Below are 13637 nucleotides of genomic sequence, written 5' to 3'. Positions count from 1 at the left end.
AACATGACGTTTAGGAGGTCTTAAAAGTGATAAGATTTATATGATTATGATCCATAATAGAGTTTACAAGGTTAACATGTAACACCCCTCACCTGTATTCAACGCCAGAATAGGGTTACGGAGCATTATCAAACTTGCAACATATTTAAACATTCAATTCACATATATTTTCACATTTCATGCAACATTATTCAACTCAAGCACAATGTCCCTATAACAAGCCTAAGAGGCCCTAAACATACATTGGGAGTGGTTTGGGACTAAACCGATAACTTTGGAAACTTTTTAAACACTTAAGAAATTTTCTCAAAAATAGGGGACACACGCCTGTGTGGCTAGCCCATGTGTCTCACACGGCCACAGGCAAGCCAGTGTCACCGACCGTGTGGACATTCAAAATAGAAGCACATAGTTCTATCCCAGCCCGTGTTCAACCCCATGTAACTCTCTGACTTGGGTTACACGGCCAACACACATGCCCGTGGGAGTAGCCCGTATGCCCTAAAAATGGACATCCACAACCGTGTGCCAGGCCGTGTACGAGCCGATACATGGGCGTGTGGTCAACCGTGTGATCCAAGTCAATAACGTCCTTAATTTTCACACGGCCTAGTACACGGGCGTGTCTTGTGGCCGTGTGGACAAGTCAATATGTTTATCCTGTTTTTCCATGGCCTAGACACGCGGGTGTGTCTAATGCCGTGTGAGGCACACGACCTACTTACACGGGCGTGTGACCTTTATAACTTTGAAAATTGTTTAAGTCTCAAAAAATTTTGTATAAGTTCAGATTAGTCCCGACCCGCTTCTAATGCATGTTTAAGGTCTCGTTGACCTAAGAAGGGGACTTTATGTTGATATTTAATTATAATGTTATAATGTTTGTGAAATGAATGTGAAATGTTCCAATTTTTCTGGTAATGCCTCTTAACCCTAGTCCGACGATGGATACGGGTTAGGGGTGTTATATTGCGTCGCATATGGCTGAGACACATGCTCGTGTCTCTGCCCGTGTGGACAAAAATAGGCTATTTACTAAGCCATCATGCCACCCAAATTTTCACACACCTATACACTTTATATGGTACTTATTCATCGCATAAGTGTGCATCCAATTCAATCACAATCAAGGCTAAAACATACCATTTCAATACCAACAACTAACATGCTTATAACCTCATGTTTTACTCATTTAAATCATACCAACTTCACATATTCAAATCATCTAATTAAACCTTTCCAAACATGCATCTTTATGCACTAATTCACAAGCACATAGCTTCTTAATTATCAACCATGGACATTCAAATTACCTAGTATCAATAAGCATAATGAATTCAACCTTAATCACATAACATAAACCATATGCACACACATATATATACATAACCACATCAACCAAAATAAGCCAACTCACATGGCCCAATAGACAAGCCAAACTTTAGACATTTTCAAGCCAATTCAAATGGCTAATTTTATAAGTACCATATTTATCAAAATGACCAAAGTCCCTATACATGCCATATGACCCAAAACTTAATTTCAAAGATACCAAGTGATAGTTGGATTGTGTGAAGTAATCTCCGATAGTCCCCGAATCTGAGCTAGCTTTGAAATCACTATAAAACATAGAGAAATACACAAAGTAATCTTTATAGCCTAGTAAACTCATATAACATTTAAAATCAACTTATTAAATGTGTATAATTTAAACAAATAAAACATAATATACAATTCACATAAGGAATCATCATCCTATCATAATTTCATTCACAAGATTTGTTATCACTTTCAATAACTCCTTATTTCAATGCTTATATGGTTCACGTACATACCTGTACTATTCTAAGTATCAAACTCATACCCATCCACATCTATGACGTACCCGTTGAACCATTCGAAATATTATTGGATATTCGGGAAACTCGCACACTTCATGCCAAATAAATAGCCGAAGCTGTATCAATCTCGCACACTAAGTACAAATATATATCCAAAGCTATCTCTATTTCTCACACTAAGTGCCCATAATTAACCGAGTCATCGTCAAACACAATTATTATCTCGTATACATAATTTATTCAATAACAAAGCATTTAAAACATAATTATAACAATGCTTATTACATACAAACTTACATCGGATGTAAAAACAGATAAACTGATCGATCAGTCGAGAACTTTGTTTTTCCCCTGATCTAGATCCGAGTTTTGCTTTTCTTGATCTATATGTAATCAAAATCAGCTTATTTAATCACCTCTCTATTCAATTTAGTCCAAAATTCACTTTAACGCATTTTTACACAATTGCCCTTAATGTTTCACATCTTTTACAATTTAGTCCTTATTTCACAAAAACACAAATTCATGCAATTTAACCACAGCTCATGCTATCCAAATTACTATTATGCCCCTATTAGCCCATATTTTTCATTTATTTCACATTTAAACCACAAAGTTTCCACATTTCACAATTTAATCCCTAATTTTCATTTTTACTAAAAATCACTTAACAAAACTTGTATATCTATCAACAAGCATTCATAATCTATCAATAAACTTCAAAAATCATACTTATTCATCAATTAAAACATTCAAAATCTTTAACAATTTTGCAAAATAGTCCCTCGACTAGCTAGACTAAGTTACAACGATCTTAGAAACATAGAAATCATTAAAATTGGGACAAAAACAGACTTACAATTGAGCTAGGGAGCTTGGCCGAATGAAAAAGCCTTAACAATGGCTTTTCTTCTTGCTAAAATAGGTTGGAGATGATAAAAGATGATCAAAATTGGTTTTGTTTTAATTTAATTAACCATTAATAATCAATTTACATATTTAACCTTTAAAGTAATTAATGTTTACACCATATACCAAGCCATTACCATCTACTAACTCCCAAATAGGTTAAGTATCACTTAAGGACCTTAACTTTAAAGTTCTATAGCTATTAGACACCTTTAGGTTATAGAACACAAGTTTTACACTTTACATAATTTAATCTTTTTTTATCAAATTAATCATCCAAACTATAAAATTCTTTAACGAAAATTTTACACCAATATAATATCATACTATAGACATTAAAATAATAATAAAATAAATATTTTGACTTCAGATTTGTGGTATCGAAACCATTATTTTGATTTAACTAAAAACGAGTTGTTACATAACTAGCTTGTAAAAAGGAAATAAAGTGGCCCAAGACTGAGAACAAAAGCTCAATTAAGTCGCTCTCGAATAAAAGAACCAGAACCCAATCACACTCTCATGTAAACTAATAATCCAACAACAGTATTTCAAGAAGCTCACAATCTAAAGTACAATCTCTAAACCCATTCAACCAAACCATCTGATGATAACCGTCGTAAAACTTATCAGTCCGATGATAACCGTCGTAAAACTTATCAGTCTCAGAAAGAAGGTTATTAAAGACTCTAAAACATACCCACGGAAGATTTGAATTAGGCGCAAGCAACCAAAGTGAATTCCAACTAGCAATTTTCCTAGAAGCCACAGGATAACCAGAGAAACCTATAAGCCTCCATTTCTTATTAACCACGTCCTCCATTATTACATCAATAAAATTACTAGAAAAATATGAAATCAGAATATTAAATTCAATTTTCCAAAAAAAAGCAAGACTACCACTACGTCTCAACCAATCAACACACAAACATGAGTCAAAACATAAGCTATATCATTTTGGAAGTATATTTTATGTTTAAGAGATGGATGTTATGTATCTGTAAAAATAGAATATCGAGAATGATAATATATCGCAAAGAAAAGTGAAAAAAATAAAGAAAATACAGATTTTTCGTGGAAACCCTTTCAGGAAAAAAACCATGGGCAAAGGAGAAGACAATTCATTATGTCGAATTCGAATGAATACAAGAGTAGTAGACTATGTCTATTATAGGCTTGTAAAACCATATTCTAATAGGAGTGTAATAAGATTGAAACACCTTACTCTAATCAATATCAAATAGATGAAGTTTAATAAGTTTAAAAACCTCATTCTAAAATAAAATAAAATAAATGTAATTCTATATGGATTTTACTTTTATTTTATTTTACCACTGTATTTTATTTTAATAAGGATTCGGGTCACTCAATTCTAACAAACTCTACCTTGACACAAATTCTCAATAAACAAGTTTTTCATCGTGAACTCTCAACTTCTCCACCTCTTCCACAAAACCTCTTAAGGGTTTAACTTCAACAATGAACACCAACCAAGTCTAAGAAATGCTTAAACTTGGTTATAGGAAGTGACTTAGTCATCATATCTACAGGATTTTCATGAGTACTAATTTTGCTCACAAGGATTTTTATGAATACTAATTTTTCTCACAACAATATCAACACGAGCAATAACATCACGAACAAAATGATACCGAACATCAATGTGCTTTGTTCTCTCATGAAACATTCGATCTTTTATAAGAAAAATAACACTCTGACTATTATAAAATACTGCCCTAATTTGAAGGTCTTTATTGAGTTCATTAAAGAGTCCCTTCAACCAAATAGCTTATTTACAAGCATCAACCAAATAGCTTATTTACAAGCATCAGTAATCACCATGTACTTAGCTTCTGTGGTAGACAAAACGACTATAGTTTGCAAAGTGGTTTTCCAAATGATTGCACAACCTCCAATTGTAAAGACATAACCTGTGAGAGATCTTCTTTTATCAAGGTATCCAGCAAAATCAGCATCAACATACCCAATGACTTCATCTCTAGTTCTTCCAAACTGTAAGCAAACATCAGTAGTACTTTATAAGTATATTAAAATCCACTAAATTGTTTTCCATTGTTCTTTACCAGGATTCTCCATGTATCTACTAACTACACTAACTGCATATGATAAATTTGGATGCGAACAAACCATAGCATACATGAGAGATCCCACTGCACAAGAATATGGAACATATGACATGTACTCAATCTCATCATCTGATTATGGAGACAAAGCCAATGAAAACCTGAAATGGGCTGCTAAAGGAGTACTAACAGGTTTAGCACCCTGCATATTGAACCTGCAAAGAACTTTCTCAATGTATCCCTTCTGACTTAGGTACAATTTACTTGTTTTTCTATCTCTAAGAATATCCATAGCAAGTATCTTCTTTACTGGTCTCAAATCTTTCATATCAAATTCTTCACTTAGTTGGGCTTTGACCTTTTTTATCTTTCGCTGCTATCAACATGTCATCAATATAAAAGAGTAGATGTACAAAAGAACCATCATAGTTTTTCTTAAAGTAAACACAACTGTCAAAGCTACTTCTTTTAAAATCATGAGAAGTCATAAAGGAATCAAACCTCTTGTATCGCTGTCTTAGTGACTATTTCAAATTGTAAAGGGACTTTTTCAGCAAGCAAACATAGTCTTCTTTTTCTAATACTATAAAACCCTCTGGTTGTTACATGTAAATATTCTCCTTAAGTTCTCCATGCAAAAATGCAATTTTTACATCTAACTGCTCAAGCTGCAAATCATGTATGACCACGATACCAAACAAAGTTTGAATCGAACTATGCTTCACAACTAGGGAGAACACATCTGTGAAGTCCACTCATGGAATTTGACTGTAACCCTTTGCAACAAGCCTTGCTTTATATCTGGGTTATTCAACTCCTGAATTTCTTTCTTTCTTTTTAAACACTCATTTACAATGAACAACCTTTTTTTTCCTTTAGGAAGTTTCATAAGATCCCATGTTCTATTTTTGTGGAGTGATTTCATCTCCTCTTGCATAGCAAACATCCACTTTTCTGAGTCTTCACAGCTAACCGCCTTAGAATAATTAGATGAATCTTAGTTTGCATCTATATCTTCAACTACATTTAAAGCATAAGCAACTAGATCAGCCTCGACATACTTCTTTGGAGGTTTAATCTCTCTTCTAGTTCTATTTTTGGCAATAGAGTATTGTGGTGAAGAAGCAACTCTATTTTGAATTTCTGTACTGGCTTGAGGAGTTGGCTCTGTTGTAGATTCTAGATTAATCTGATGCTCCACCTGCATTTGATGTTCTTTATTGGAAGAGTCTTTAAGAGATAAGTTAGGTAGCATAACAGTTTTATCAAAAATAACATCTCTGCTAATTACAACTTTTCTATTTTCAGGACACCATAACTTATACCTTTTTACACCAGCTTTATAACTAAGAAAAACACATCTAATGGATCTCAGTTCCAATTTTTCATTATCAACATGAGCATATACAGGACACCTAAAGATCTTTAAATCAGAATAATCAGCAGGACTACCAAACCATACCTCTTATGGAGTCTTTCTCTCAATTACAATGGATAGAGATCGATTGATCAAAACATATGTAGTAAAAGCTATTCTGCCTAAAATAACTTCGGTAAGTTAGCATTCACCAGCATACATCAAACTTTCTCCATGATTGTTCTATTCATTTGTTCTGCAATACTGTTTTGTTGTGGAGTATAACAAATGGTAAACTATCTAACGATCCCTTCTGACTTGCATAGTTCATTAAACTCATCAGAATAGAACTCTAAGCCATTATCTGTACGGAGGTGTTTTATTTGTTTTCCCGTCTGTTTTTCAATCATAGTTTTCCAAAACTTAAATGTAGAAAAAACATTGCTTTTTTGCTTCAGGAAAAATGCCCAAACTTTTCTAGAAAAATCATTAATAAGTGTATATAATTAGCTCCACCTCTCGAAGGCATTCTGAATGGTCCCCACAGATTAGAATGAATATATTCCAACGTTCCCTTCATTTTATGGATTCTTCTGGTGAATCGAACTCTCTTTTGTTTCTTAAAAACGTAATGCTTATAAAACTTTAGTTTGCAAATTCCTTGCCCATCAAGAAGTCCTCTTTTGCTCAATTCTGCCATGTTATTCTCACTTATATGCCCTAGACGCATATGCCAAAGTCTAGTAACATCATCATCTGACAAGGAAGAGGAAGCAACAGCTGCATCACCAGTAACAGAAGAACCTTGCAAAACATATAACTTGGTAGTATTTCTCTACTCTTTCATCACAACGAGGGAACATTTAGAAATCTTCAAAACCCCACTTTCAGCAGTGTATTGTACCTTTTGAATCAAGAGTACTCAAAAAAATTAAATTTCTCTTCAATTTTGGAACATGTCGCATGTCACTAAGTGTTCTGACAACTCTGTCAAACATCTTAACTTTAATTGGTTTAACCCCTACAATTTTACACGAAGTATTATTTTCCATCAAAATAACACCTTCATAGACTATTCCATAAGTTGTAAATCAATCCTGATTGGGACTCATGTGGAAGGTACTGCCCAAATCAAATATCCATTCCACGCTTACTTTAGAATTGTTGACAGAAGCGACTAGAAGTTCACCATCGGTGTAATCTTCTACAACATCAGCTTCACCAGATTTTTCTAGTTGTTTTCCCTTTTGATTCGTAGCATCCCTTTTGATCTTGTTCTGCAGCTTATAGCACTCAGATTTAATGTGTCATTTCTTCTTCCAGAAGTTACAAGTTTTATCTTTATTTGAAGACTTCGATCTACCCTTAAATTTACTGCAATGATTCCGTTCCTGTGTTCCTCCATGATCATTATCAACATTCTGATCTTGTCTCCCACAAACAATGAGACCTTCTCTCTAAAAGTCGAGTTTAACCACAAGATGCTCCATCTTATCATACGAAGTCAAAAACTCATAAACCTCATCAACTGTGAGAGACTCACGGCTATGTAAAATTGTATTTCTAAAGGTTGAATAAGATGAAGGCAATGAGTAAAGTAGAATCAACCCTAGATCTTCCTTACTGAACCTCCATGGCCTCTAAGTTTGAGAGAATTTCTTTAAAAACTGTTAAGTGTTTGTGCACAGACAAACCTTCCTCCAAACGATGAGTATAAAAACGTTGTTTCATATGTAGCTTGTTGGTTAGAGTTTTCGACATACATATTTGTTCCAGCCTCTTCCATAGTGCAGCGACAGTCTTCTCATTCATCACATCCTGTAAAATTTCTTTAGATAAATGCATATGTAACTGTGTTAACACCTTTCGATCTTTATGCCTCTTTTCTTCCTCCGTCAATGTCGAAAGCATCTTTTGTATCCCTAGAAAGGCATCCTCCAAATCCATCTGCACAAGAATTGTCTGCATCTTAATCTATTACAACGTTAATCTGGTGTTTCGATCCAACAGCAAATTTCATACTTCAAAGACGTTATTACCTTGATCGAGATAAGCAACCCGAAAAGCTCTTATACTAATTTTTTAAAAATAAAATGTCGATAATGACAATATATCACAAAGAAAAAAGAAAAAATAAAGAACACACAGATTTTATATGAAAATTCTTTCGAGAAAAAATCCCTGGCAGATGAAAAGATAATTTACTATGCCGAATTCAAATGAATATAAGAGTAGATTATGTCTATTTATAGGCTTGTAAAACCATATTCTAATAGGAGTGTAGTAAGATTGAAACACCTTATTCTAATCAATATCAAATAAATAAAGTTTAATAAGGTTTAAAACCTTATTCTAAAATAAAATAAAAAAGGGTAGTTCTATATGGATTTTACTTTTATTTTATTTTACCACTCTATTTTATTTTAATAAGGATTCGGGTCACTCAATTCTAACAGTATCAAAGTGACCAATCTATATCTATCAATAAAAGCCTAATGCATAGGATTGGTTTTGTTTTCTTTTTTTTTTTTTTAATTATGGCATTGTAGAATTTGTAAAGGGGAAATTTCTTTTAAGACAACAAAGTGGGGTTGCCCTAGAGTTGTCTTAGAGTTCGATTATATTTTTATTATAAATATGTTTAATAGCCGGACCTTGGACTTATCTTTTTCTGATCGCATTGTTGAGAAGGCCTTAGTCCTAAGTAAGTTTTTAGTCTCTATTCGTTTTAGTTTTACCACCGTTCAACCAATCATGTTGCTCATGCTCTGGCACATTGGTTGATGGATGAGAATCACACTTTGGAGTTTGGTTTGGATTATCCGGATTTTATCCACCGGTTGGTGTTGGATAGCATTATTTGATTAATGTATTTTTGTCCTTTATGGGCCGTTTCCTTCAAAAGGAAAAACACAAAGCATTATCTTGAAAAAATTAAGGTTATGCCAATGAGGTCTTGGCTTTGTTGAGAAAGGTGGAGGCCTTATGTTTTAAGCACCTAGATTTAAGATCCATAATGTGCAATTATACGCATAGGTCTCTAAATACTATCATGTGAGGTTGTTATGTGTGGGATTTTGTGCAGTTAGTCCAATTTGTTGGCTTTAGTCTAGATTCTACTAGTTCTTAGTTTGTTTGTGCTATAATAGTTTGATTCTACTTTGTGATTACTTAAATAGTTCGTGTTGTAAGAGTTTATTAGTTATTGTTATTCGAACATGTATTTGTATTTGTATTTGTATTTTAATTATATTGTACTTTCAATACTTTCAAAAAACAATATTAAGGTTACTTTAGAAAAAAAACTAAAATTTAGTTAATTTATCTATAAAGTTATAAGATTAAAAGAGTATTTAATAAAATTAAAATAATCTTACTTTCATATATACTTTTGAATTATTTTTATATCGTATTGATTTCTGTTTGAATTCATTTTTCATTTTTTGTCATAATGATTTAATCTTAAAATATATCTGCTTTTTATATTTTGTTTTCATGTGATATATTGATGTATCATATTGCATTTATGTTATTTATTGTGTGGTTTTACATTTTTTAAATTGACTTTTTATATAAAGTCTTCTCTTCATATGATGGCCAAGGGTTGTTCACCTATAGAATCCACTCAAGTTCAAACTTCTAAGGAATGAGTGATAGGCCTTTATTTTGGTAACATCCTTTAGACGTATTGTATACATACGTGATGTGGTTATGTCCCTATTATGGGTGCATGAGTATTAACCCTTTAATTAAACATTACAAAAAAAAATACACAATCTAATTAATTGTTAATTGTATGCGAAATATCTTTAACATCATTATCATGTGGCAAGCAAGCTAAGCAAACTTTACTCAATATTTAGTTGAGGAATGAAATAACTCATCTCTTCTCTTTTAAAGGTTTTTTTTTCTCTCTTAAGATGTCCATATATTAAGTGACCTTTTTTCGGCCTTTGAATTTGGTATCTGAAAGCCACAAGAATATTGATTAAATTCTGAGTCAAGTTGGTAGGGACAAATGCAAAAGGGCAAGCAGCCTTGCCTTTCCCCTCCCGAATTGGAAAATTGCATTTCAATCCCATTAAAAATCATTAAACTATAAATTCAGATATAGTAAAATTACACTTTGATCTTTCAGAACGAAAAAAATATTTAGTCCTTTTAAAAAATGATGAAATCATAAATTAATACATGATAAAATTATATTATAATTCAATTTCAACCCTTCCTAAAAAATTTCTAAATCCACCCTTACGAGTCAGATTGTATCTCACTTCAATACATGATAAAATTTTTTAAACGTTGTTTTTTTTTTTCATTCACAAATCTTTTATCTCAAAATTTTACATAAAAAAACATCAAATTTATTATCTCTCGATGGAACAATCATCGCTAATTAAACACCAATTCAAAGAATTCATAGAATATTTTGCTATTTGGAATTTTGGCCATTGATCATCAATTAATTTTGTCAACTTTATAATTTTTAGAATCACAGGACTTAATAATTGGTCACCTCATATTTTGATATCTAGAAAGAAAAACAATATCAACTATTGTTTAGACTTAATATAGAAACCCTGCACTTAAATTAAAGATATTTTAATATCATAATTTTTTTTAAAAAGAGACAAACTTTTTATTTAATTCTATTTTATTTTCATTTCAAATCTTAAACCAAAACCCAACCATTTTTTTCCTCAAAGATGCAAAAGAAAAGTTAATCCATATTTTGCCCCCATCAATTTAAAATAAAACAAAGAGGGCACATGCATCACTTAAATTCAGTCCTTCATATAAGAAAGAAATAGGGAATAGATTTTTAGAGAAAAATATGGAAGCAGGAGCAGCTAGGTAGTAATATTTTTGTTTTTGTTTTTAACTAATTTAATGACAAAGACAAAAAGGATCCAAACAAACATATGGGACTAACTCATCTAACTACAAACTATCCTACCATAATAACTACATTAAATGCAGATAATTAATTTACTTTTACCTTTCCCAAACTTGTATATATTCAGTAAAATTAATGTTTACTTTTTTTTTATCATTTTATTCTTTTCCATTTAAAATTGTGAGGGATATCCAGTAAAATTAAAATGGATATTCTAATAATTTAAACCATTAGCAAATGACAAAATTGAACAAAGTCATTATATTATGCTTTATTATTAATTCCCAATTTGATATGGGATAATGTGGTTGGGTTATAATATTTGTCTATGTTTAATTTATGTATTTAAATTATCTCTTAAAAAATAATGTAATTTTAAGAGCTAAATAATAATAATAATAATAACTAGACTTGTAACATCCCCTAGCTAGCTAGCCATATTAGAAATAAGCATATCCCAAAGAAAAAGAAATTTGCTCATCTTTTGCGTCCAAGTCAAATAATGTAATATACATTCCAAAGAAAAGGTAACATATGGGATTGATTCCCTTCACTAGTTATTTTGGGTTTGGTCCCCCAACAAAGAAATACTGAGAGGATGGAAAAATGGAATCTCAACTCTACAATTTAATTTCTTTCATAATATTATTGAGATTTTTTTTCTTACATTAGCATGCACTCTTTACCATTACAATTGAAACATATATACCCACTTCTTAGTTAAAGATTTCAAAAAGTATTGAGTTAATTGCGTATGTTCTTAAATTATGATCTTTATTTTAAAATATTTTAATTATATTTTTAAATTATTGATGTAATATCAATCGATTTTATTGTTAAAATTGTTAATTTAACTATTACATGACATGTCAAATCTTATCGACATAATTTGAAATAAAAATTTAAAGAAAAGTAGAATGTTGCCGCTTAATTTTTAAAAGTTAAAACTAAAAATAAAATAAGATCGAGAAGAAAAAAGAGAGTAAAAATAAAGTTTTTGTAAAAGTTTCATCTATTTTTTTAAAAAAATTAATTTTAAACTATGTCACTTAAGATTTGATATTTTATTTAATTATTAAATTAACAATTTTAATTATAAAAGTTTTTTATTAATATAAACTTGATAGTTGCACAGCTCTTAAAAATTCATAATCTTTTGAAAATTGCCTCTATTTCTTTCCACTGTTTAAAAACTTAATTGTTAGTAAATTTAATATAAAATAAATCATTGGAATCCATTAATTTTTTTATGAATTACAATAATAGGGAAAAGTTTGAACATAAAACCCGACTAACACAAATTGAAAATTTTTACCATCAAAAGGTTTTTTAGAAATTTCTTCATTCACCTACAATTAATTTTTTAAAATGTTAATTCTTGTTTTAAATTTACACATTGAAGTACAAAATACAATAACAATTTCACCCTAAAATTAACATTTAATTTTTGGCTTAAAATTGCTATTAAACCTGTTTTATAAAACCAATTTTCGTCCATACATTTTAGTAATAATGCGACTCAAAATTTAACCACATTTAATAAAATAAAATAAAATCTAAACAAATGCTACGGTTGGAATATATTTTCGATTTTTTTTTCACAAACCTACATCAAGTTATTAAATTTGTGTTTAAATAATCATAAATAATACATAGATCACTTTTCATATGGTTTTTCTTGTCACTATAAAATGAGGATCAAGTATTTTCCCTATTGGTAGCTTGCATTGCAAATTCCAACCTTCTGGATAAACATGAGCGAATGACAAATGAAAAAATAACCATCAATTCTTAATTAAGAGATAAAGAACAAACTTGAATTACCATCAAGAACTTGCCTAAAACCCACAATACCAAAGTCGAAATCAATGTTGAGACTTTTAAGTAGAAGAATCCCATACAAATGGAGCCTATAGATGATGACCCTAAAAATGTGCCCACAATGAACATAGAGAGAGAGGGGGGGGGGGGAGAATGGATTGGTATTAGAGTGGAAGCTTTGATTCTTTGCAGCAAATGGAAGAGCCCCTCGCTACTATGTTTTTTCTTTTTTTTCAAAGTCCTTTTGTTTTCCTATTTATTTTTTCATCCACCTTTTCCCGCTTACAAACTTTACAAGTCAAATTGTAAAAAAGAATAGATGCCATGGCCAAAGTATACTTTCAAGGCTCATAAATTATAACACCCATCCACCACCTCCTTCTACTGGCAATTTGTCATAAATATTTATTCCTATACCTCTCCCCCTTTTTGCTCCATTATTTTCTTCATTTTTATAATTACTTGTTACCTCATCAACCATAATGAGTGCCAAACCTATACAATTTAGCTTGATTTTAGGTGTCAATTCGTGACCAAAAAGATTTACACTCATTTGGTTGTTCATATAATGCCCATGCTCAGTTATGTGATATTATACCATACATTGCATATTATATATTGAATGCTATAATTATTGTGACAACTAGGTGTAAGGTTAGTTTCAAACCCCAAAAAAATGGGGTTTTGCATGCTTTGATTAATGTTGGTGAAGTGATTTAGGAGATTAG

Source organism: Gossypium arboreum, chromosome 8 (genome assembly GCF_025698485.1).
Source record: "Gossypium arboreum isolate Shixiya-1 chromosome 8, ASM2569848v2, whole genome shotgun sequence".
Lineage (NCBI taxonomy): Eukaryota > Viridiplantae > Streptophyta > Magnoliopsida > Malvales > Malvaceae > Gossypium > Gossypium arboreum.
This window is presented reverse-complemented; position numbering follows the sequence as displayed.